Raw genomic sequence first — 23,550 nt, 5'->3', positions numbered from 1 at the left:
GCTAAGACCTTGACATGTTTTATACTCACAGCAGCTCTGTGAAGTAAGGTTATTATTAGTCGACTTTATGGATGAAAATTTGAGTCTTAACTTAAATAAGTGGCAGAAATGAAAATATACTCATGGCAGAAAGTGTTAGTCGCTCAGTCGTGTCTGATTCTTCGTGACCCCATGGACTGAAGCTCGCCAGGCTCCTCTATCCATGGGCTTGCTTGAATTAGCAAGAATCCTGGAGTGGATTGCCATTCCCTTCTCCAGGGGATTTCCCTACCCAGGGCTGGAACCTGGGTCTCCTGCATTGCAGGCAGGTTCTTTACTGTCTGAGCCACCAGGAAAACCCATCCAAATCATTTGAATATTCAGAGCCCAGACTCATATTCCCCGCACAATGCTGCATCCTCCAAGTTCAGTGACAGGAGGCTCAGAAAGCTGAAGGGACACCCCAGAGCCCTGCTTTGCTAAGTACAGTTGGTCCTGAATGTAGGTTTCAGCGAGTCTGAAAGGTGCTTTTCCCTTCCCCTCTCCTGCAGACACCTAACAGTGTGCAGAGACCTGCACAGTATTGGCCTTTCTGGGCCCACCTCTGATATGACCCTGCACCCCAGAAATGCTGCCTTTGGGATATCCCCAACTCCCCGCTCTGCGCTGTTCTCTGCCGCTCACAGACAGACTTTTTCTGTGTCCCAGCGCTGTGACACTCATGCTCTTTGAGCTGAGCATCAGCATTTAAAAGAACAGGGGAAAAGGTGATAGTTAACACAAGAGGAAACTCACACCAGCATCGCAGGTACCCTATTACCCAGTGGGCGCCTGCTCCGTATTTCACACCAGAAGGAGGAGAATTTTGGTCTCAGTGGCAGAGACACTGGGGAGTTTCAAAACACATCACTTGGGCAGCCCGATCTGTTGAAAGGGAAGGCCAACTCTGCCACCACAGTTGTGATGTCTCCTTCTCCAGCTGAGCAGACTGACCCTCCAAGGCTCTCCTTCCCTCTGGAATCAGCAATGTGCTTACCCAGTACAGCTGGACAGGACCGCAGAATGGAATCCCTCTGTCCAGAGACGGGTCAAGGCCATGCCCTGGACCAGTAAACTATCACCACCTGAGCCTCTTTCTTTTTATCCCATTAGCCAGATTTCTTTGGTCCCCCGTTTTAATATATAATCAGTCAGATCTTGTGCATCTCACCTTTTTTTCCCTTTCCCCATTGCTCTCTGGGTCACCTCTACAGACTTAAGAGTATGTTCAGGATTCCAACCTTACCAAATTAGCAAAAATAAAGTGAAGCCTATGTTTCCCCATGGATACAAAAGTGTCCCATTGAAAGGTGAGTCTAAATCACAAATTAAATGAAGACATGATAGCAAAGTGGCTTATTATTGGCTATATGAATAGCAAAATAACCAGACAAGGTAATAGTTCAGCATGAAAAATGTGCTGTCATTTTTGATTCATGCTTTTCCCAAAGCCTGCATGAGTGTGGGAATGAGCTTGGCATTGCTGAGACTGGGCTGGTATGGGAGAGCTGTTTCTCTGCAGGGACTGGGTGAAGAAGAAGAGTCAGGGTTCAAACAGCTCTGTAATTATTTTTTTTAATTAATACGCTTTATTTATTGGAGTGGGCTTCCCAAATGGCTTAGTGATAAAGAATCTACCTGCACTGCAGGAGACACAGAAGATGCAGGTTTGATCCCAGGGTCAGGAAAATCCCTGGAGAAGGAAATGGCAACTCACTCCAGTATTCTTGTCTGGGAAATCCCATGGACAGAGGAGCCTGGTGGGCTACAGCCCTTGAGATTACAAAAGTCAGACATGACTTAGCAACTAAACCACCACCGCCACCGCCGCCGCCGCCACCGCCATTTCTTAGAGCAGCTTTAGGTCTATAGGAAGATTGAACAGAAAATACAAAAATTCCATATACGTTCCACACCCCTGTTAATATCCTGCATTTTTGCCATATATTTGTTACTATTGATGATCCAGGATTGATATATCTTTGCTAAATAAAGTCCCTAGTTTACACATGGGCTTCCCTGATAGCTCAGTTGGTAAAGAATCTGCCTGCAATGCAGGAGACCCCGGTTCAATTCCTGGGTCTGGAAGAACCACTGGAGAAGGGAACAGTATTTACACTAGGGTTCACTGTCTGTATTGTGTGTGCTATAGGTTTTGTCAAAACCATGATGGCATGTATCCTCCACTATGGTATCACACAGAGTATTTCACTGCCCTAAAAATTCCCTGTGCCCCACCTATTCATCCCTTCCTCTAAACCCCCAACCTCTGGCCATCTTTGTACTGTCTCCACCGTTTTGTTTATTCCAGAATGTCAATAGTTGGAATCATGCAATGTGCAACCTTTGCAGATTGGTTTCTTTCACTTAGCAATAGACATTTAAACATCCTCCATGTCTTTTCATGAGTTGATAGCTCATGCTTTTTTATTGCTAAATACTATTGCATTGTCTGGATGTACCACCATTTGTTTATTCATTCATCTATGGAAAGACATCTTGGTTGACTCCAGTATTTGGGAATTAGGGGAAAATGCTTCACTAAACTTTTGTATGCAGGTTTTGTGTGAACATAATGTTTTAACTCATTTGAATAAATACCTAGGCAAACAATTGCTAGATCATATGATCAGAGTATGTTTAGCTTTGTAAGAAATCACCACATTGTCTGGCAAAGTGGCTGCACCATTTTGCCTTCCCACCAGCAGTGAATGAGAGTTCCTGTTGGTCCACATTCTTATTAGAATCTGGTTGTAATTTGCTTTCAGAAATATCCAGGTTAGGCAACTTCCCTGGCAGTCAGGTAGTTAAGACTTTGCCTTCCAATGCAGGGGGTTCAGGTTCCATTCCTCCTAGGGGAGCTAAGATTCCACATGCCTCTCAGCCAAAAAAAACAAAACATAAACAACAAAAGCAATATTGTATCAAATACAATAGACTTTTTAAATGGTCCACATCAAAAAAAATCTTTAAAAAATAGAAGTATTCAGGTTAGAATATTTTTGTAATCATAAACCAACATTCTGTGACATTTTCACTCACATTCTCTCATTTGATCTTTGTTACCATCCTGTGAGGAAGCTTTTATTATCCCCATTATATAGATGAGGAAACTGAGACTCAAAAAGATTATATGAAAAGCCCAAGGTCACATAATAAGTGACAAGAGCAGGGGCTGGAATCCAGTCTTCTGAGGACAAAGTCCATGTTCTATCCCACTGAACCAGCCAAAGAGAGGGAACCCAGAAAGGAACCATAGACCCAGGCTGGCAGACTCTGCAAGGTTCTTCCAGGGTTAACTTACCCAGGAGATAGACTGAATAAGCCCTAAGGGTACCTGAAACATCTTTTGGACAAAATTTTATATTAAATGTTTAAAAAAAATTAACTCCAGCCGTCGTGAGAAATATCAGAACATTGTTAGACTCCCTCACCATTATTTTGTGTCCAGCTCTTTGCAACCCCATGGACTGTATCCCACCAGCCTCTTCTATCCATGGGATTCTCCAGGCAAGAATACTGGAGTGGGTTGCCATGCCCTTCTCCTGGGACTTTTCCCAACCCAGGGATTGAACTGGCACATCTCATATCTCTTGCATTGAGCAGGCAGATTCTTTACCAAGTTCACCACCCTGAAAGCCCCATTTTTTTTTTTTGGTCTTATAATTGTTTTTATTTTTTAATAACAGAGGAAGGCACACCCTAATATTTTCAGCATTTAGTACTCTTTAATAAGGATTGGGGGCAGGAGGAAAAGGGGACGACAGAGGATGAGATGGCTGGATTGCATCACAATGGATGTGAGTTTGAGTGAACTCCGGGAGATGGTGATGGACAGGGAGGCCTGGCATGCTGCGATACATGGGGTCACAAAGAGTCGGACGTGACTGAGCAACTGATCTGATCTGATCTGAATAAGGTTTCAGTCCAGCCCTGGTCTCTCTCTCTACAGATATTTCTCATCCCCTCATTGGACACTCAGCTGTTAGAAATGCATTCATTTATGCCTTTATATAACTTTCCAGATTTTCAATAGGCACCTATTAAAATCCAGGTACTGGCTGAGAGTGAAGAGACAACATGTGTATTTGGATTGCAAATTTATTCACAGTAGAGTTCAGATATGCAGAGGAACTAGAGTTACTCCTATCTGCTTATTCCTTATCTGAACTTCCCATGAGTGGGCTACTGGTTCACTCCAGTACACTTGATCCAGTATAATAATTTACACACTTGCCCTAGTTAATTCTCAGTCTCTTCGGTTGAAATTGTTTAGTCTCTCAAATTACACCCTCTTCCTTCAGCTGCTCCCTATCACATCCTCTTAGGATTCACGCTGGCCATGCACCAATTCTTCTCTGAGGGTTGGTATTGATGAGTAGGGCTATATCTACCTGATGCCTCCACGAGCCTTTTGCTGAGCCCCTGGTGACATCTGGTCTACCTCACTGTTACTTGTCTCTTCGTCTCTTCTTCCTTTCCACTTCTGGGCTGACTCATCAGATGTTGACTCAGTGTTCATGTCCAAGAGAACTGAGGAAGGTTTGAAAGGGCAAAGTCTCCCCTCCCTCAGCCCGACCTGGGGTCTGGCAGCGAGACTGAGGAAGGGAGGGGCTCACTGAGCCAGGACCCCAGCCCTGTCCACTGGCTCAGAAACTACTCTCAGACCTTGTTTGCCTACAAATGGTTGACTGCAGCCTCCCCCCGTTAGTCATTCATTTTCATACAGGTGCCCTAGAAATTCATTTAAAAGGAAAGTTAAGAAAAAGAAATCGATCTGAACGGTATGTTCAATTTTCTGCAAACCCCTTAACCATCGAGAGTGGCCAGACTTTCATTTCCCCTGTGCTGAGGCCCAGCTGAAACTACCATGAGCTGAAGTCTGGTGAGATGGTAGCTGACTGCATTAGGTTCTGGCCAGGGACAATGAATTGGTTTTTTTATTAAAACACTCTCTGCCTGTCCTTGAGGATTTAATACCTCAACTCTTTCCCTTCTCATCAGGTCAAAAAATAACAACCAAATTGTCAGTGCAGGCCTCAAAACACCCTCTTTCCACAGGAAGAGATTTCCTAAACACAGAGCTTTCTTCAGAAGCAGACAGCCAGTGCACAGGAGGCAATTTCTGATCTTTTGTTCACAAAGATGCTTTTCTGCTCACCTTCCTAGCAGTCAAAACAGGCCATTCCAAGGACCACTTATTTTTTTTCTTCCCAACCTTAACAAGTGACCTCATTGTCATTTGCATTTTTGTTTGCAAATCCCCTGCACCACTCGATTTAGTCAGTATATTATTTTATTCATAATTTTTAAAAGGACACAGGCCATTTTAAGCCAAACACAATAGGCATTATTCTTGTTTATGATGTCCCCATCCATCATTGACTATTCTGGGAGCAGGACGGGGGACGTGAGACAGCAGCCGAGCCCCGACCAGCAGGAGAGCCTGGGACGGGACGATCCAAGGGCACTCTGACCCGCGTCCGAGCCAGTGGAGCTCTCACCACATCTGGGCTCAGGGCTGAAATCACTCTTCCCTCTGACTCATTGGTGGTGATGTGCTCACATTATTTATTCATCCGTTCATATGCTGTTTAGGTTTACCTCAGGCTGGGTGGAACACATGCCAAAACAATCAGAAAAAAAATGGTCAAATGGTGGTATTGTTTGTATTAGAGTGTGTTATTGTTTGATGAAGTATTGAGCACTGATGTGCTAGGCATTATGCATATTGAAAACTTGCAATAGCGCCGTGTGATAGGTGTTACTAGTTTCATTTGCTAGATCAGGAAACCGAATCTTATCAAGATTGAGTTCCCTGACCAGTGGCACCAAACTAATCAGGGGCAAGCCTCTTTCAGTGAAAACTGTGAGGCTGTGACTTTTGATTGAGAATCTAAGACTCTGCCTTTCCTTTGACTAGTCACCCATCCTTGTATCCATTCATCATCCAACATATATTTCCCAAGCATGTGGACCCAGTCTCTTTAATTTAGTAGCATCTGTCCAGTGCAATGCCTGGTCATCTCAGATTGAGAGAGGAGAGACAAAGTGAACCAGAAACAAGGGAACAAACCCATGGGGTCAGTGAGAAGACCACACAGAGTGGGCTAGGGGAATTACAGATGGAGCTCAGAGTTTCATCCTGGGTAACTAGAGGGACAAGAGACCTTAGTTACTAAGATAGAGAAAACTAGAAAAGGATATGGTCTCTGCAAAGGAATGTGATTAAAGAGGTTGGGGTTTGGAACAGGTCAGTCTGAAATGGCTGAGAGATATTCAAGGGAAGGGTATCAAGTAGGCTGGATACAGTGGGAACATTTGGGCTGGAAATGTCGATATGGGAATTGTCTACCATATATGATGGAACTGGTGAGATTATTAAAGAAAGGACAGCACAGAAAGGAAAGGTCAAGGTCAGGGTCCATGTTTATGAAATAGGACCTTCCAGGGAGGCCGAGAAGAAGCTGAAAGAGAGGGATGGGCAGGAACAGCAGAGAGGCCATCACCTGGACTGAGGGGAGTCATAGTCAGAGAAGTCAGGAGGAGGCAGCCGCGTGCAACGTTTCCTGCAGCTCCAGGAGGATGGAGACAGAAGGCAGATGGGCCCCAAATCTGGAACTCATCTTGACAAGAATGAGCTTTTGTAACCGTAGGGTAGAAACCAGAAGAGGAGGGCTTGAGAGTGAATGGGAGGAGATGAAATGGAGCCAGTGTGTGTAGGTGACTTTTTCCAGATGTCCTAAGAAGAATGCAAAGAGAAAGGGAATGACAGCCAGAATAAGGTGTGGGGTCTAAGGGAGGTTTCAAGAGCAGGTGGAACTTGGGTAGGAATTCGTTTGCTTTTTGCCTAATGAGAATGGTCCTGAGAAGACCATTCAGGATGCAAAAGAGCTTTAGGATGCAAAAAATGAGAAGCAGTCGCTGAGGAGTCCTTGCCAAGGCAGGAGGAGATGGGCACAGAGCCCATGTGAAGGACTAGCCTCTGTCATGAGAGACACCAAATGAGAGAGGAGATTCCAAGGGAAGGATGAATGCACATGTGGTAGGTTTGCAGATCTGGCTGTAGAAATGTCTCATTTCTCCATAAACTATGTCAGTCATCAACATTTGACAAACCTACATTAAGTGCCTTCTCTATGCCCCGGCTACTAGGCACTAGAGAGGCAAAGATGATGAAGAGTAGTCTTTGCCCCAAAAGGGTTCACGGTCACGTTGGAGAGACAGACGCCTGTACCACAGACTCATCGCTTGCGGGAGGTATGCACAGGACATGGAGTGGGGCGGAGGGCTGGGGGTGACAACCCAAACATCAGATCAAAGAAAGTGATTTAAATTTCTGGGCAGGGTGCCTAAGCTCACATATCTATTCAGGGTGCTGAATAGATATCACCCTTTTTAAAAATATATATATTGTTAACTATTTATTTATTTGGCTTCCTCAGGTGTTAGTTGCGGGCATGTGGGTTCCTCGTTGCAGCACACAGGCTTCTCTCTAGTTGTGCTGAGCGGGCTTAAGAGCACACTGGCTCAGTAATTGCAAGGCACAGGCTTAGTCACCCTTGAGGCATGTGGCATCTCCGTTCCCCGACCAGGGATCAAACCCCATCCCCTGCATTGGAGGGTGAATTCTTAACCACTGGACCACCAGGGGAGCCCCCCAGATGTCACTTTTTGATGATGACAATTATTTAGAATTCTGATTTTCTACCAATGGAGGTCATGATGTGGGAACTGAAATCTTCAAAACAGTCCTGTACTTCCCCCATCCTCTTCCTATGATACTGCCGATACAATGTACCTGAACGACAGCAGATTGAACTCTGACCATCTACAGATCAAAACAGTCAGTTTCTCTGATCATGAGTGTAAGGCCTTTGTGATTGATCATGTGGAGAAGTGGTGATGATGTGTCTGATGAGGCTAAAGCTGGCTTTTAACCCAAGCACCATGCAAACTCTCACAGTACGGTTCAGCCTACGTCCTTAAAGCAGGCATCTCCAAGGTGAGCTTCACAGCGCAGGTTTCCGTCCATCCTGATACCCCAGGAGATGTCCATGCTGCTCCCTTGACCTCTCTGAGAGGCGTGTTTGCACTCTGCAGAGCTACTGGTCGGAAGCGGACGGAGGAAGCAAGGATAGGAGTCTCAGTCTCAAAGCCAATGACTGCAGACAGTACAGAGGCAGGATACAGTCTGTCCCCTCTGAGTCAGCACAGTGCGAAGAATCATGCCTCAGCCAGGAGACCTGGAAGCCCAATGAGACCAAGATGAACTTAAAAGAACTTGGACCTGCAGATAAGCCCTGGGAAGCAGTGTCTGTGGGAATAGAAAAGAAATGGTTAGAAATTATTTTTCTAACGGAGAAATCAGCAACTGACCCATCCTCACGTTTTTCCCGCCCCAACTCCATTCCCCATTCTCTACACCCTCAGTGACTAGCAGGTGTCAGGGGAGGTAGAGTATTGTTTGGGCTAAGAGTATGGGCTCTGGCAGGCAATGGCAACCCACTCCAGTGTTCTTGCCTGGAGAATCCCAGGGACGGGGTAGCCTGGTGGGCTGCCGTCTATGGGGTCGCACAGAGTCGGACACAACTGAAGCGACTTAGCAGAAGCAGCAGCAGCAGCATGGGCTCTGGGGCCAGGCTGCCTGGTTTATCACACACCAGCTGTGGCAAGACTTGATCTCTCAGGGCTTCTATTTCTCCATCTGTAAAATGGGGACGCTGATGTGATGCTACTTGTAGCTATATTCTAGGGTTGTTAGGAGAGTGAAGTGGAACAGTTCCTGGCACAGAGTAGATAGTTAATCAATAAGTAAAACTGGATAAATGCCAAGAGGAAGCAGGGTGAAGAGTGGATGTGTCAGAATAGACGTGCTTCCATTGTCAGCAGGCAATCCAAGAGGCCAATTCATCAGGAGTGCTCCCTTCGAAGGCAAGCTGTCTCTGCCAGCTGACGGGATGGCAGGCCTGGAAACAAAGGCCCAGGCGGAGAGTGTCTTGCTTCACCGGGTGGTAAAAAGAAAAAGAAATAACAAGAAGCAAGTATTGTGCTCCTGAAACTGGCTGTCCAAACTGTACCATCTCTGCCGCCCAACTAAAGAGCTGAAAGAACATTTACATTCATTAAAAATTTATCTTTCCAGAAAAAAAAAAAAGTCTTTTTTTCCTCTAGTGAGAAACATGAAAAGAAGATGCTAGAAATTGGCACGAAAATTTAGGTCTCCCTTCCTTAGCTGCAGCAAGGAAAACAATGTGATGAAAAGTTCTGCTGTGTGTTTGGGTGTGTTTATGTTGACTTGGGTGGGGTTGGTTTGAGCTTATTGTTCTTAGCGTTTGGCAAGGATTTGAATTATGTGAAATCAACAGACACACGGGGCCATGGTGTGATATGATTAATCGTGCCAGCTCCACACACAGAAAGCGGGCTGTTTCCTGTGGCCCACACACTGCAAATCAAAGAGAATCCTGAGAACATGTACAATGGGGAGGACAAAACCCATCCGCATGAGGGTGGATTGGCTCCATCATTTCATCATTCTGTCGTTCATTCTATCACCTGTTCCCTCCTGTGAGTGGCCCCTGGCTCAGCTAAAATTACATCTGGTCCATCTTTTCACTGATAATGTAACTGGCCCCCCTGTGCTGGCTTTCCTTACTATGATGCAGACAGATGCCCCAAACCCACCCTACTCCGTCGACCAAGATTTCCTCTAACTGCAGATAAGGGGCTGCAGACAGACACTGCCTCTCCCCCAGGTCCCCCACGGCCATGCTGCTACTGATTGCTCATTTGGAAAGACCAGCCCCATTTCTGGTCCTCCTTCACACGGGTCTTCACTTCTGGCTTCCCTAAGGGCTTCGGCCCAGGTAAGGAATCAAGTGAGGAGGCGCAGTGGTGGCCCAGTGGTAAAGAATCTGCCTGCCAATGCAGGAGACATAGGTTCGACCCCTAGTCCAGGAAGAGCCCACCTGCCATGGGGCAGCTAAGTCTGTGCGCCACAACTACTGAGCCTATGTTCTAGAGCCCGGGGGCCACAACGAGAGAAGCTACCCCAATGGGAAGACCAGGTACTCCAACTAGAGAGCCCCCACGTGGCAACCACGCAAAGCCTGGGCAGCAGTGAAGACCCAGCACAGCCAAAAACAGATAAATAAATCACCAAAAGAAGAGACGGGGGGAGAATCAGGCAGAGCCCTGCATGAGAGCCTGCTCAGTCACTTCTGTCCTGTCTGACTCTTGGCAATGCTGTGGACTGTAGCCCACCCAGCTCCTCTGTCCACGGGATTCTCCAGGGAAGAATACTGGAATGGTTGCCATACCCTCCTCCAGTGGATCTTCCTGACCCAGGGATTGAACCTGCATCTCCTGCATTACAGGCAGATTCTTTACCGCGGAGCCACCAGAACCCTGTTGACATCTTGAAAAAGAAAAAAAAAGAGATCACGTGAAGACTTCATCCAAGGGGCCCTGCAAGCACAACCGGCCTATCCAGGGCTCCATCGCCTCAGCCCAGGGAGCCCTGGGGAGGGGAACCATGGCTCAGCTGTGGGCAGGGCATTTGCTCTGTAGAGGCCCAACTGTGAACAGCATACAAACCTAGAGTTGGCCAACTTCCCAAGTAGCCTAGATTGATACGATGCAAATCACTTTGATAAAAAAGGGCCCCCCAAACTGATCCTGTAGGAAGTCAGTGTGTCCATGTTAGGAAATCACCATATCATTCTTTCCCAGGCAGTGTGTGTTCCCTTTTATGTTATTAATTTTTATTAAGGTTCTTTTATAATTGATGACCATTATTATATCTTTCTACACATACTATGGAACCCCACTCTACAATTCATATGCATTGGGGGACAGGACTTGACATATTTTTGAAATAATCACTTCCATTAGGATGTAATATTACCACATCATAGAAAGTCTAGAAACTAGAGAAAAGAAAAAAAAAAATCAACTCCAATCCTACCCATCTAATACAAACTCTATTAGCATTTTGGTGAATTTCCTTTGAGTCGTTTTCCTATGCATATTTTAACATAGTAGTAATTATCTTCACTTATATTTTACGTATTTTCTTTTTTTTCACTTACCATAGTTATCATATGCAATTTGCACATTATGTAATTCTCATAAATGATTGTTTCAAGGGTTTCATAACATTCCATCAATTCTATGAACCATAATTTATTTAACCCTATCTCAATGGTTAAATATGTAAGCTGTTTTTGCTTTTATACTTTTAAATTTTTTTGGTATCTAGGATTATTTTCTGAGAACAGATTCACAAAAGTGGGATAACTGAATCAGAGGGTATGAAGATTATTTTGACTGCTGACTGTTGTTGCTTAGTGGCTAAGTCGTGTCTGACTTTGACCCTATGGATTTAACCCACCAGGCTCCTCTGTCCATGGGATTTTCCAGGCAAGAATACTAGAGTGGGTTGCCATCTCCTTCTGGGGATCTTCGTGACCCAGGGATCGAACTCAAGTCTCCTGCTTGGCAAGTGGATTCTTTACCACTAAGCCACCGGGGATGCCCACATTGATGCCAGATTGCTTTCTAATGCATGTTCCAGTCTAACCGTAGTCTGTAGGCGTTTTGGTCAGCAGTGTTGACTTTATGTTATGGCCCGTGCCTGGCATCAAGATGGTGACAGTCTGGGCTGTCTTGCTCTTTAGAAAGAAGGCCCCTCAAGAAGGCCCCCTCACACCCCCGAGCACTTCACACCACGGGGCACTTGGTGGATTAGGAGGAACTAACAGGACCTCTGACCAGGGTGGAGGCAGCCTTGAAAGAAGCGTCTCAGTGTGTTACTTTGTTAGGATGAAAAGCAGAAAATTAACTGATCCTGGATCAGACTCATTGTGCATAACTCGAAATGCATGTTTCTGCTTTATAAAGACATTCTCTTACAGAGCCACCTGTCCAGCTGTCACCAGATCACACGTAAATAACAGAAAAACAAGTGTCTGAGTGGAGTACTCCGGCTGGATTGTCCTGCTGTCCCTCTCCCCTGCCCCCATGCTTTCCATACCTTTTTACCCCATGGGGGTTCAGGAGGCTTCAGTGTAAGCCTCTCCCTCTACTCTATCTCTGTGAGCAAAATGTAATTAAGAACACCTCCCTTGACACTCCTGGATTTTCTACCTTCAAACAGGTAGAAAACTGGAGCTGTCGTTGTCCGTTGAAAGACAGTGCTTCTTGAAGAGGAATACACAGGCCAGGGGTGGTTCATGAGATTTCTCCCAGAAACTCATAGGTGATGCCCTGTAGTATTTCCATTTGTGATGAAACTGACTCTTCTTATTTCTAGTACAAATTAGTACTCTGTTCAGATGCAAGACAAGCTCTAAGAAAACTGGCAATAGAGTGCAATTCTGACTTTAGGACCACCACCCAAGCTGTTTATTGCACAAGAACACCTAGCTTGGAGGGATAGTGACTGGGCAGGTAGCAAGTCAGTTAAGACTGATACCCAGCCTAGTGGGCACTCGTCAGTCTGTGTACCCTAGCATGAAGCTATATCCAGTTAATGTTATTATCCTAGGAGTACCATTTGAAAAAATATATTTCTTTCTTCATTTGGCTTGCTCCAGGTCTTAGTTGCAGCTTGCAGAATCTTCAGTCTTTGTTTCGACATGTAAGCTCTTAGTTGAGGCATACAGGATCTAGTTCCTGATCAGGGATCAAACCCAGGCGCCCTGGGAGCACAGAGACTTAGCCACTGGACTACCAGGGAAGTCCCAGAGTAGCATTTTTAAATGAACTTTTTATTTAAGAACTGTTTTAAATTTACAGAAAGGTTATAAATTAGTACAGAGTCCCCACATATACCACACCCCGTTTCCTCCATTGTTAATGTCTTCCATAGTATGTGCACTTGTTGTAATTAAGGAATCAATATTGATACATTATTCTTAAGTCCATATTTTATTTAGATGTCCTTAGTTTTTACTCAATGCTCTTTTCTGTCTCAGCTTCCCATCCAGGATGCCACATTCCATTTAGCAGTTTTGTCTTCCTTGGTCTGCTCTTAACTGTGGCACTTTATCAGATTTCATTTGTTTTCAAGGATCTTGCCAGTTTTGAACAGTCCTGGTCAGGGATCTTGTAAGATGTTCTTTGGTTGGAATTTGTCTTATGTTTTCTCATGATTTAGACAGGGATCATTGGTTTGGGGGACCACCTCAAAGGTAAAGGGCCACTTTCATCACATCATATTAAGGGTACAATCTATCAACATGACTTGTCACGCTAGAGCAAAACTTTGATCACCTGGCTGAGGTCGTGTTTGTCAGGGTTCTCCAGTTAAAGTTACTCTCTTTCCCTCCACTTTTCATATTGCTTCAGAAGGACGTCACTACGTGCAGCCCACAGTTAAGAAGTGGGCAGTTATTCTCCACCATCTCAAGGGCAGTGTACCTACACACATTATTTGGAATTCCATAGCATTGAGATTTCTCATTCTCTCTGTTTATTTGCTCTACTTATTTATTCAATCATTGATTTATGAGTCCATACTGCATCCACTTTATCAGTATGGATATTTACTTTATACTTTGGGTTATAATCCAATGCTATTTTATTGCTCACCTTCTTCCATCTTTAAGTGTTAAGTGTTAGTCACTCAGTCATGTCTGACTCTTGCATCCCAATGGACTGTAGGCTGCCAGGTTCCTCTGTCCATGGGATTCTCCAGGTAAGATACTGGAGTGGATTGCCATTTTCTTCTCCAGGTGATCTTCCCGACCCAGGTATCAAACCCAGGTCTCCTGCATTGCAGGCAGATTCTTTCCTGTCTGAGCCACCAGGGAAGCCCCATCTTTAGACATTGGGAATACTTTTATTTGGTTTCTATCCTGTTGGTATAACCCATCACGGCTGGCTTTTTTTGGACTGTGTTTAGCTGTTTCTCCCAAAACAAAATATGCTGAAGTCCTAACCCCCAGTATTTCAAGATGTGACCTTTTAGTTTGAAATAGGGTTGTTACAGACAAAACTAGTTAAGAGGAAGCCAAACTGCAGTAGAATAGCCTATTAATCTAATGTGACCAGTGTGCTTAAAGAAAAACAGAGAGACATGCGGTGAAGATGGCCATGTGAGGACAGAGGCAGGGATTGGAGCGATGTCTCTACAAGCTAAGAAATGCCAAGGATCACCCATAAATACTAGAAACTAGGGAGAATCAGGGGAGGATTCTCCCTTACAAGTTTCAGAGCAGAGGAGGCATGGCCTTGCTGACACCTTGATTTTAGACTTCTGTGTGTGTGTGTGTGTGTGTGTGTGTGAGTGTGTGTTGTTTAGTTGTGTCAGACTCTTTGCAACCCCCTGGACTGTAGCCCACCAGGCTCCTCTGTCCATGGGATTCTCCAGGCAAGAACATTGGAGCGGTTTGCCATTGCCTTCTCCAAAAGGAACTATAGAAAGAAAGAAAGTGAAGTCGCTCAGTCACGTCCTACTCTTTGCGACCCCATGGACTGCAGCCTACCAGGCTCCTCCATCCATGGAATTTTCCAGGCAGGAGTACTGGAGTGGGTTGCCATTTTCTTCTCCATCTACTAACCCTCTACAACGTCAAATTCAAGATGATATTCTTTTTTTTTAAGCTTCATCATTTGTTGGTGGCTCATCAGAAGAGCTCCACGATTTCCTTTTCTTCTCCAGAGCTGAGGTTGTAAATGAAAGCCCGTGGGCCGGGTGGGCTGTGGAGCCCTCTGGTGCCGTAGCATGACGCACAGCCCAAAGGGAATAGAGGCACCTTCAAGGTCACCTTTCTACATGTGATTCCTGCAGCTGTGGAAGAACAAATGTTTTCATTAGGAAAGGAGATGAACCCCATTCTTCATAGAATTTTAGTGTCAGAAGAAACCTTAAAAATGAGGTCCAAATAATGTTTTAATGACACAGGGAGAATGCTTATGATAATTTAACATTAAGGGGGAGGAAAAGCATGTTACCAAATTGTTTGATTTCACTCTGCAACAACTATATAACAAGGAAGCAGACTCCACCAAAATATTAACAATGCTTTTCTCTAAGTGGTGGAATAATAGGTGTTTTTAATTATCTTGTTTACACTTTGATGTATTCTCCATGCTTTCTATAATAAGTACACATGACTTCATCATCTGAAAAGGAATGCTGAGAAACAACTTAAAAGATGTCTAGTCCAAGTCACCTCCCCACTGCAGAGATGAAGAAACCAGTGCCCAGAGAGATTAGATGGTTTGTCCAACATCACGTGCACATTCAACTGAAAAGTCAGGAATCCACGTGCTGGCATAGAGCGTGTCTCTTCCACAGCTCCTGGTCGGCGAGTGGGGCACATCTAGAGTAAGCCCTGGGGAAACAGCACCCCCACTTCCGCCCACACCACACATGCATCCACAACCCCCTTCCACCTGGTCCAAAACACCCAGAGTTAAAAATGGCTCCCAAACCCTCCCCCTATTTCACCCAGGGGCATGGGAGCCCTTGCCATCTCTAGAGAGGGGAAAGGAATTTCTATTTAGTCTCTGAGATAGGCAGGCCTTGTGCTGGAACTTTATCTCACTGAAACTCAGCAGTGAGAATGGTGGAGAAAAGGACTGCCATTGTTGAGACTAACTCAACAAACTAAGCCTTAAGGCTGCTTTGTCCCCATTTTACAGATAAAGAGACTGAGGCACACTCATGGCCACCAGGAGCGAAACTGGGATCCAGACTCACCCGACTTTCTGGCCCAACATTACCACCCAGCCTCCCTGCTGTAACACGTTTTGGGTGCATGTTCAAAGCCCCGTATATATTTGTTGAATTTATATAAAGACCTCAATTGTGTCCCATGCCTGAGAGTTCAGCAGGCTTTCAGCAGACTCTCAAATAGCACCCTGGAAACACCTGCCAGCCTAGCACAGGTGGCCTGGTCTGTGTCCAAGGTGATGGATATGATGCCAGATGTGGGAATCTGGGCACTTCTGGGTACCCACTTACCTTTGTGCAGGACATCCCCCAAGCTTGATGCCCTGTCAAGAGGCTGCTCCAGGAAGATATATACTGATGAGAAATCTCAGCCCCCAAATTCATTTTTCAAAGAAGCCAAGCAAATCTGGTGATTTATCCTCTGTCATTCTGATCCCAGCATATGTTCCACATCAGGTAAGTGAGATAGAAGGGATGGTTCAGCAAACATTAAGTTAAAAGAAACCCTGTCAGGCTTCCCCACGAATAGCAGGTTTTTATTTAAAGCCACAGAGTAATTAATTACATTGGGTAAAAAGCTGAGGCTCTCTCCTGCACTGCACTTCTCAAATATGTTCCGCAGAAGACATTGTTCTTACACAATCACAGTGCACACACCCACGCTAGCTTTGTGTTTGTGCTGCTTCCTGATTTTTTTTCCCTTCTCATCTGCTGTCCTTTCCTGTTTTTCTTTGAATATGAGACCCTCCCTGTCTCTCTCTCTGTGCTTCCTGCCTATCTTCCCTCTCCTAATCCCCCACCATCTCTTCCCTCCGCTGGGACTCCTGTTTCTAGTTTCAGACATTCCGTCCTCCCTTCCAAACACAGCTTGGGGCTTCCCATTACCAGTGGGTGAAGCCAGGCTCAGCCCAGCTCCCCCTCCAACCCTGTCTCTGGTGACAGAATTAGAGCTTGTTCTCTTCATCCCTTCTAGCATCTCCTCCTGAAGGTACAGATGCTGGCAGAGCACTTGGTCCTGTCATTTCTGCTTGGTCCTAAGAAGGGAGTCACACCATGTATCATTAGCTCATGAAATGAATCTGAATAGTAGAGAGTGTCATGACTCTAGTTGGTGACTATAGTAGACTATTTTGGATGGAGCCATGTAGATGGACAGATTGGAGGAAGGAAATAAAATAGTATGGAAAGACATTATCGTTTTATTCGTACATTCATTCAATAAGTATTTATTGGGACTTTCCTGGTGGTTTGGTGGCTAAGACTCCGGGCTCCCAATGCAGGGGGCCTGAATTCACCTCTGGTCAGGAAACTAGATCCCACACGTTGCAACTGAAGATTCCACATACTTCAACTAAGACCTGGCACGGCCAAATAAATAAACAAATATTTTTTCTTAAAAAGAAGCATTTATTAAGCATCTACTGTGTGCTAAGTTTGATATCAAATGTTGAGAATATTAACCTAAAGTAAAATAAGATTCTGATTCTTAACGGTCCAGTTGGTGAGATACACAGTTCAGTTCAGTTCAGTCGCTCAGTCATGTCTGATTCTTTGTGACCCCATGGACTGCAGCACACCAGGCCTCCCTGTCCATCTCCAACTCCTGGAGTTTACTCAAATTTATGTCCATTGAGTCGGTGATGCCATCCAACCATCTCATCCTCTGTCGTCCCCGTCTCCTCCTGCCCTCAATCTTTCCCAGCATCAGGGTCTTTTCCAGTGAGTCAGTGCTTTGTATCAGGTGGCCAAAGTATTGGAACACGAAAGCAACAATTATAAATACAAAAGGAGATCTTATAAGTAGTGACTGGGCAAGATTTTCTTGGACTACAGGAGAGGATATTATCATCTAGGTGGGGTAGAGAGAAAAAGAGTTAACCTAGGTTTCCCAGGAAACAGTTCTGCAAACAGTGTCGTAAAGGAAATAAATGTATTTTAGGAAGAGAAAATAGCCCCGTTCCCAGTTGCAGAGGAATAAAAGGTTGAATCCTGTTGAGAGACCCACTAGTGGAGCACATCTGGAACATGAGCAAGGGTAGGAGACCCACGGGAGATGAAGCTGCAGGGCTTCCGGGGCAGGTCAAGGAACTTTTCAAGCCCTGCCATGGAGTCCAGACTTCAGTATGTGGGCCATAGGGAGCAACTGAAGACATTTAAGCAAGAGAATCACATGGTCTGTCTTGCATTTTTGATGAATCACTGTGGCAGGTGTGTGATTGGCTTATAGGTTTCCAGGACAGGTGGCTGGAGACAGCCTTTCAGATAAGAGATGATAAAGGCTATACCCATAGCCGTGGTGATGCACAGAGGTGGCAGGAACATTTGTCAAGTTTCTGTTGTGTTCTAGGTATTGGGCTGGATGCTTTCTTTCATGTTACCGCATACGTGTGTTCAGAAGTGTGTACACAACTGCATAGCTCATCACAACAGAACTGAGCACACAACTGGTAGACTATGAAATAATAAGAATGGCCGCTCCTCTGCACCAAAGTGCTATAGATGGGGTTGAAATAGCTTGTCTTGGTGTTTACATGGATGATGCGATAGTTTTTGTTCAAGAAGAGCTAACATGGCATTTTCCATACACCGCTCATAGGAATGAATGTCGGCACAACCTTTCTGGAAAGCAGCATGGTCCTACTTTTCAAAAGCTGTGAAACAGGCAATTTTTGTTCCAGCGATTTCTATCCTAGAAATTCAAACTAAGGGGAAAAATGAGGGATGCGGGTGAAGATTTAGCTAACAGGATATTTATTGCAGCTTTGTTGTCATAGCAGAAATATAAAAGCCATTCAAATTGCAATGATTGAGGCCTGGTTTAATGTTATAGCGCGACTGTACGGTCACGTAGTTTGCAGTCTTTCGGTGCCATGGAAGTATATTCATGGACATGGAAAGATGTTCACACAGATTTACCCCTCTTCAAAGATGCAGTCTAAATAAAAATGGTTGATTGCTATGCAAACACAACTTTAAGACAGATTCCCTGGCATGCTCTTGCACTAGTTTTCAATATATTTTTAAGTGAAGAAGCAAGCTACAGAGCAACATATATAGTGTGATTCCATTTTAATTAAAAAAAAAATGTGTGTGTGAATTTCATGAATAAATAACCCTAAGAAAAGATGGCATGATATCTACTGAAATGTTAATATATTTATCACTGGATAGGGAACTATAGGGGTTGGATCATTATTATTTTATTCTTTGGGGTTGTCTATAGTTTTTTTTTTTTTTTCATTTATTTGTACAATGGGCATGTATTTCTTTTTTAAAGTTATTTAGTTTTAATTAAAGGATGATTGTTTTACATACTGTATTGGTTTCTGCCATACATCAACACTAATCAGCCATAGGTAATACATATGTCCCCTCCGTTATGAGCCTCCCTTCCACCTCCCACCCCATCCCACCCCTCTAGGTTGTCACAGGGCACCCGTTTGAGCTCCCTTGAGTCATACAGCAGATTCCTTGGCCCTTTATTTTATACAGTGTAGTGTATATGTTTCCATGTTAGAGTAGCATATGCATGTTTCCATGGTATTTCTTATATTTAAAAAAAGAGGGACTTCCCTGGTGGTCCAGTGGTTAAGAGTCTGCCTTCCAATGTAGGAGATGCAGGTTCAATCCCTGGTCGGGGAACTAAGATCTCACATACCACAGGGCAACTAAGCCCCCACATTGCAACTAGAGAGAAGCCCTGCACTGCAACAAAGACCCAGTGCAGCCGGAAAAAAAGAAAAGAGGAACAAGGAAGCCTATCGCAGTCCTAACAAGCTCACAGAAAGGCAACTTCCCCTCTCCTGTTGCTTCATTTATGCAGCTATCCTACTTTATGTACCTATTGTTTCTAGGCATCATGGAAGGTACCAAAGATACAGGAATAATTAAGCATGATTCCTGTCCTCAAGGAGCTTACAGTCTAGCAGGGAAATTGATTAATAGATAAATAGTTATAACATGGTATGGTAGGGAAAACAGTGATGAAAGTGTTTACAGCGTTTGGTGGGCTCACAAATGAGTCCTGTAGGTGATTAAAACGTGACTTGCACTGTGTGACTGCTGTTCAGCCCCCAGTGCCTCTCCTCTTGTCTTGATGAGGAAAGAGGCAGCTTGGTAGGTGGACAGAGGACAACATCCTAGTCTGGCCATTCAGCAAATGCGGTTTTCTTGTCTATGAGGCACACCTTTGTCATTTGCCAAGACCTTTCTCTGCCTCCAACCTATCTTTCCAGTCTCACCTTCTACTGTTGCCTTCATTAACCTCACATCCTGCCTCTCACCTGAATGATTACTGTCCTCTCCACCTTGCAGACCCTTTAAGCACTTGGTGACTTGAAACACACCATTCTCTTTACTTCTAACCCAGGCTTCTTGACCTCAGAACTATTGACCTTTGGGGCTGGAGAATTTTGGATGGTGGAGGAGGGCACACTGTGCCATGCCTGTGTTTTGGAGGATGTTTACAGCATCTCTGGCTTCCACTCTTTAGAAGCAGTAGCCTCTAATCAAAACTGTCTCCAGATACTTTACCTGATGGTCCAGTGGCTACAACTCTGCACTCCCAATGCAGGGGGCCCAGGTTCAATCCCTGGTCAAGGAACTATATCCCACATGCCACAACTAAGACCCAGGGCAGCCTAATTAATTAACTAATCAATTTTAAAATTAATTGGTTTATTAATTAATGTCCCCAGATGTTGCCAAATATCCTCTGGCAGAAATAAATCTCCCCAGGGTAAGAACCACTGGGATTCCCCATCATGGAACCTCAGAAAGGTCACTTCATTGGTGGGCCTGAGCCTTCATCCAGAGAGTAGAAGTACAAGCAAGCAAATGCCTGTGGCTATGGCAGTCATGGTTCATTCAGGTTTACTGGGCTCCCCCTCACCACCACGCTCTACACTGTTCTGTGGGATCAGGGGACATGGGGAGAAGCCCTGTTCCTGCCCCTCAGATTGTGGGGGAAGCCTGTACATGTCCAACGATTACCCAGCAACAGGCTGCAGCATACGAGCCGAATCCTGAGCATTCCTGCCCTGCGGTCCAGCTGGCAATGCCACACCAGTTTCCTGGACAGCTTATCTCTTGACATTTGGGGTTTGGTACTGCTCACAGGGGCTTCCCAGGCAGTGGTAAAGCGATGCAGGAGACATAAGAGGTGTGGGTTTGATCCCTCGGTGGGGAAAATCCCCTGGAGGAGGGCACGACAACACACTCCAGTATTCTTGCCTGGAGAGTCCCCAGGGACAGAGGAACCTGGTGGGCTACAGTCACAAGGAGTCGGACACAACTGAAGCAACTTGGCACGCATGCACACACCACCCACAGGTGGTCGTGCTGGCATCTTGCAAGACATCCATGCAGCATCTATGGTGCCAAATCCAAATTTCTAGGACCTCAAAAGTCCTCACACGGTCGTCACCCTCCTGGGCTTCTGGGAACTGCTCAGGGTATTGCTGTGAAAGCTGGCCACTGTATCACCCCAGGCTGCTCTGAAAAATGCTCTCTGTGGTGAAGACGGCAGGCAGGGGACTTGGTGAAGGAAAAAGGACCTCCACTAAACCATCTCCTCCGTTCTCTTTGGATGACTATGAAGTTTAAAATAGTCGACTTCTCTGATGCCAAAATCCCCACGTTTGGAACCATGTCCTGCAGTGTTTCAAGCTAGAGCTGTTTCTACAGAAGGTCTCTCAAGAGACCAGGATTCACCCTTGTGTTCGCCCACTTGGTGTGGGATGCAAGGCCCACCCGGTCCTGCCGCCACTGTCCTGCAGCCCTGTGTCCCTGCTGAGAGGCATTGCTCTTGTTGTTCACTCGCTCAGTAGTGTCCAGCTCTTTCGCTGGACTGTAGGCTGCCAGGCTCCTCTGTCCCTGGGATTTCTCAGGCAAGAATACTGGAGTGGGTTGCCATATTTCCTTCTTTAGGGGATCTTCCCAACCCAGGGATCAAACCCCCGTCTCCTGGGTTGGCTGGTGAATTCTTTACCACTGAGCCACCAGAAAAGCCCAAGAGGCACTTTTCCAGCCCTTGTTCATCGTCTTGTTTGACCCCCCAACCACCCCAGGAAGTAGGTGGCAGTGTCTTTATTCTACTATTGGGAAAGTGAGGTTTTGAGAAGTTTCATCACTGGCTAAAGACGGTCAGAACACGGACCTGAAACCCAGATCTCTGCCTCCCTCTAGGCTCACTGCCCAGCCCCTCAGGAAGCTCTGTCTGAAACACCCCTTTCCTGACCCATGCTCTTCACTCCTGCCTATGCGGGTGTGCAGGGAGCAGAGGACGTGGGAGGGAGTCCCCTGCAGACAAGGCTGGGCTGGTTTCCTGAGTCCAGGCCCCAGCAGAGCAGGCAGAGATTCAGGAAGCCCCCAAGGTGAAGCGCACCCCACAAGGACTGAGCCAGACCTGACTGGGAAAGATGCCCAGACTCCCACCATGCTGCCTCCAAAGCCTGGACCCGCCCCCTCAGAGCCTAGTCCCTCCCCGTCGGAGCCTGGCCCCGCCCCCTTCAGAGCCCGCCCCCCACCCCTGTCAGGAAAGGGCTGTGGCCCCCTAGGCTCAGCACCACTCCACCACTCCCCAGCCACAGGAATCAGGAGCCTCCAGGCAGCCTCTTTCTTCAAGTTCTTTATGTAAAAGAGCAGAAACATGGCCAGTGTGATGTGAGGAGCCCCAGACTTGGCTTGAGAAGAAGCAAATTCAAATCCCAGCTTACTCCCTCATCTACAAAATGCAAATAATAGCATTTCTCCCTCCAAGATCTGTGTTAGATTTAAAAATAAAATTTAACTCTTGATATATTCAATATCTTACAATAACCTACAATGGAAAAGAATCTTTAAAAAAGAAAGTATGTATATATACACATATACACACATATGGGTGTATGTGTATATATAGATAGATTGTATGTGTGTGTGTATGTGTGTGTTTGCTCAGTCGGGTCTGACTCTTCAAAACCCCATGGACTGTAGCCCACCAGGCTACCCTGTCCATGGGATTTCCTAGGCAAGAATACTGGAGCAGGTTGCCATTTCCTTCTCCAAGGGATCCTCCTGACCCAGGGATCAAACCTGTGTCTCAGACAGATTCTTGACCAGGGTGCCACCTGGGAAGCCATATGCGTGTGTGTGTGTATATATACACACTAAATCACACTGCTCTGTGCCAGAAATGAACACAACAGTGTAAATCAACTGTATTTCAACTTTTAAAAAAATAAAAGAGAGAGGGAACCATTGCCAAGACCAATACCAGAAAAAAAAAAATCACATACATAAGGTATTTTCCAGCACCTGGTCCATGAAAGGCAGTTTTTACTGGGAAATGTTTCCTGAGCACTTACTATGCACCAGGCGTAAGAACAGACCTGAGGTCCTGAGGAAAGAGACAGGCTCTGTCGTCCTCAGTGGTCAGGAGAGCCAGGCAGGCAGGGCATGACCGGGCTGCGCAGACTCGCTTAGCTGATTGGGAAGCCAGGGAGGAGGAGCATGGTGGTCTCAGGCGCTGGCCCAGGACTCATATTTATCTCCCAGGGAGTCGAGATGGCCCCCTTGGTCATGGAGCCCCCACTACCTACGTTGCCCACACAAAGCTGGCTTTATTGGAAGTGTCCACGCTGCTGGGGAAGATCTGTAACTTGATGCTTAACGCAGTGGGACCAGGGAGAATTCCATTTTGCTGTCGGGAACCCACTTCCAATGCATCCATCTGAATTTTTAAATCGATGGACTCCTTAAGTGAGCGCATCTGGCAAACAGCTCCTTCTGCCTGCCTCCCACAGCTTGCATATTCTTTGACAGAACAACAGGGAGGTGAACGCAGTGATTTCTAAGAATGAGGAGCT

General features: G+C 45.6%; 1 protein-coding gene across 2 annotated transcripts in view; it reads left to right on the top strand.

Moving 5' to 3' along the window:
• The window catches only part of KIRREL3 (kirre like nephrin family adhesion molecule 3), a 609,236-nt gene that overhangs the window by 216,274 nt on the left and 369,412 nt on the right, over positions 1–23,550 (top strand). The gene's annotated exons all lie outside the window — the stretch shown is intronic.

Source organism: Oryx dammah, unplaced genomic scaffold (assembly GCF_014754425.2).
Source record: "Oryx dammah isolate SB20612 unplaced genomic scaffold, SCBI_Odam_1.1 HiC_scaffold_15, whole genome shotgun sequence".
Lineage (NCBI taxonomy): Eukaryota > Metazoa > Chordata > Mammalia > Artiodactyla > Bovidae > Oryx > Oryx dammah.
This window is presented reverse-complemented; position numbering and strand designations above follow the sequence as displayed.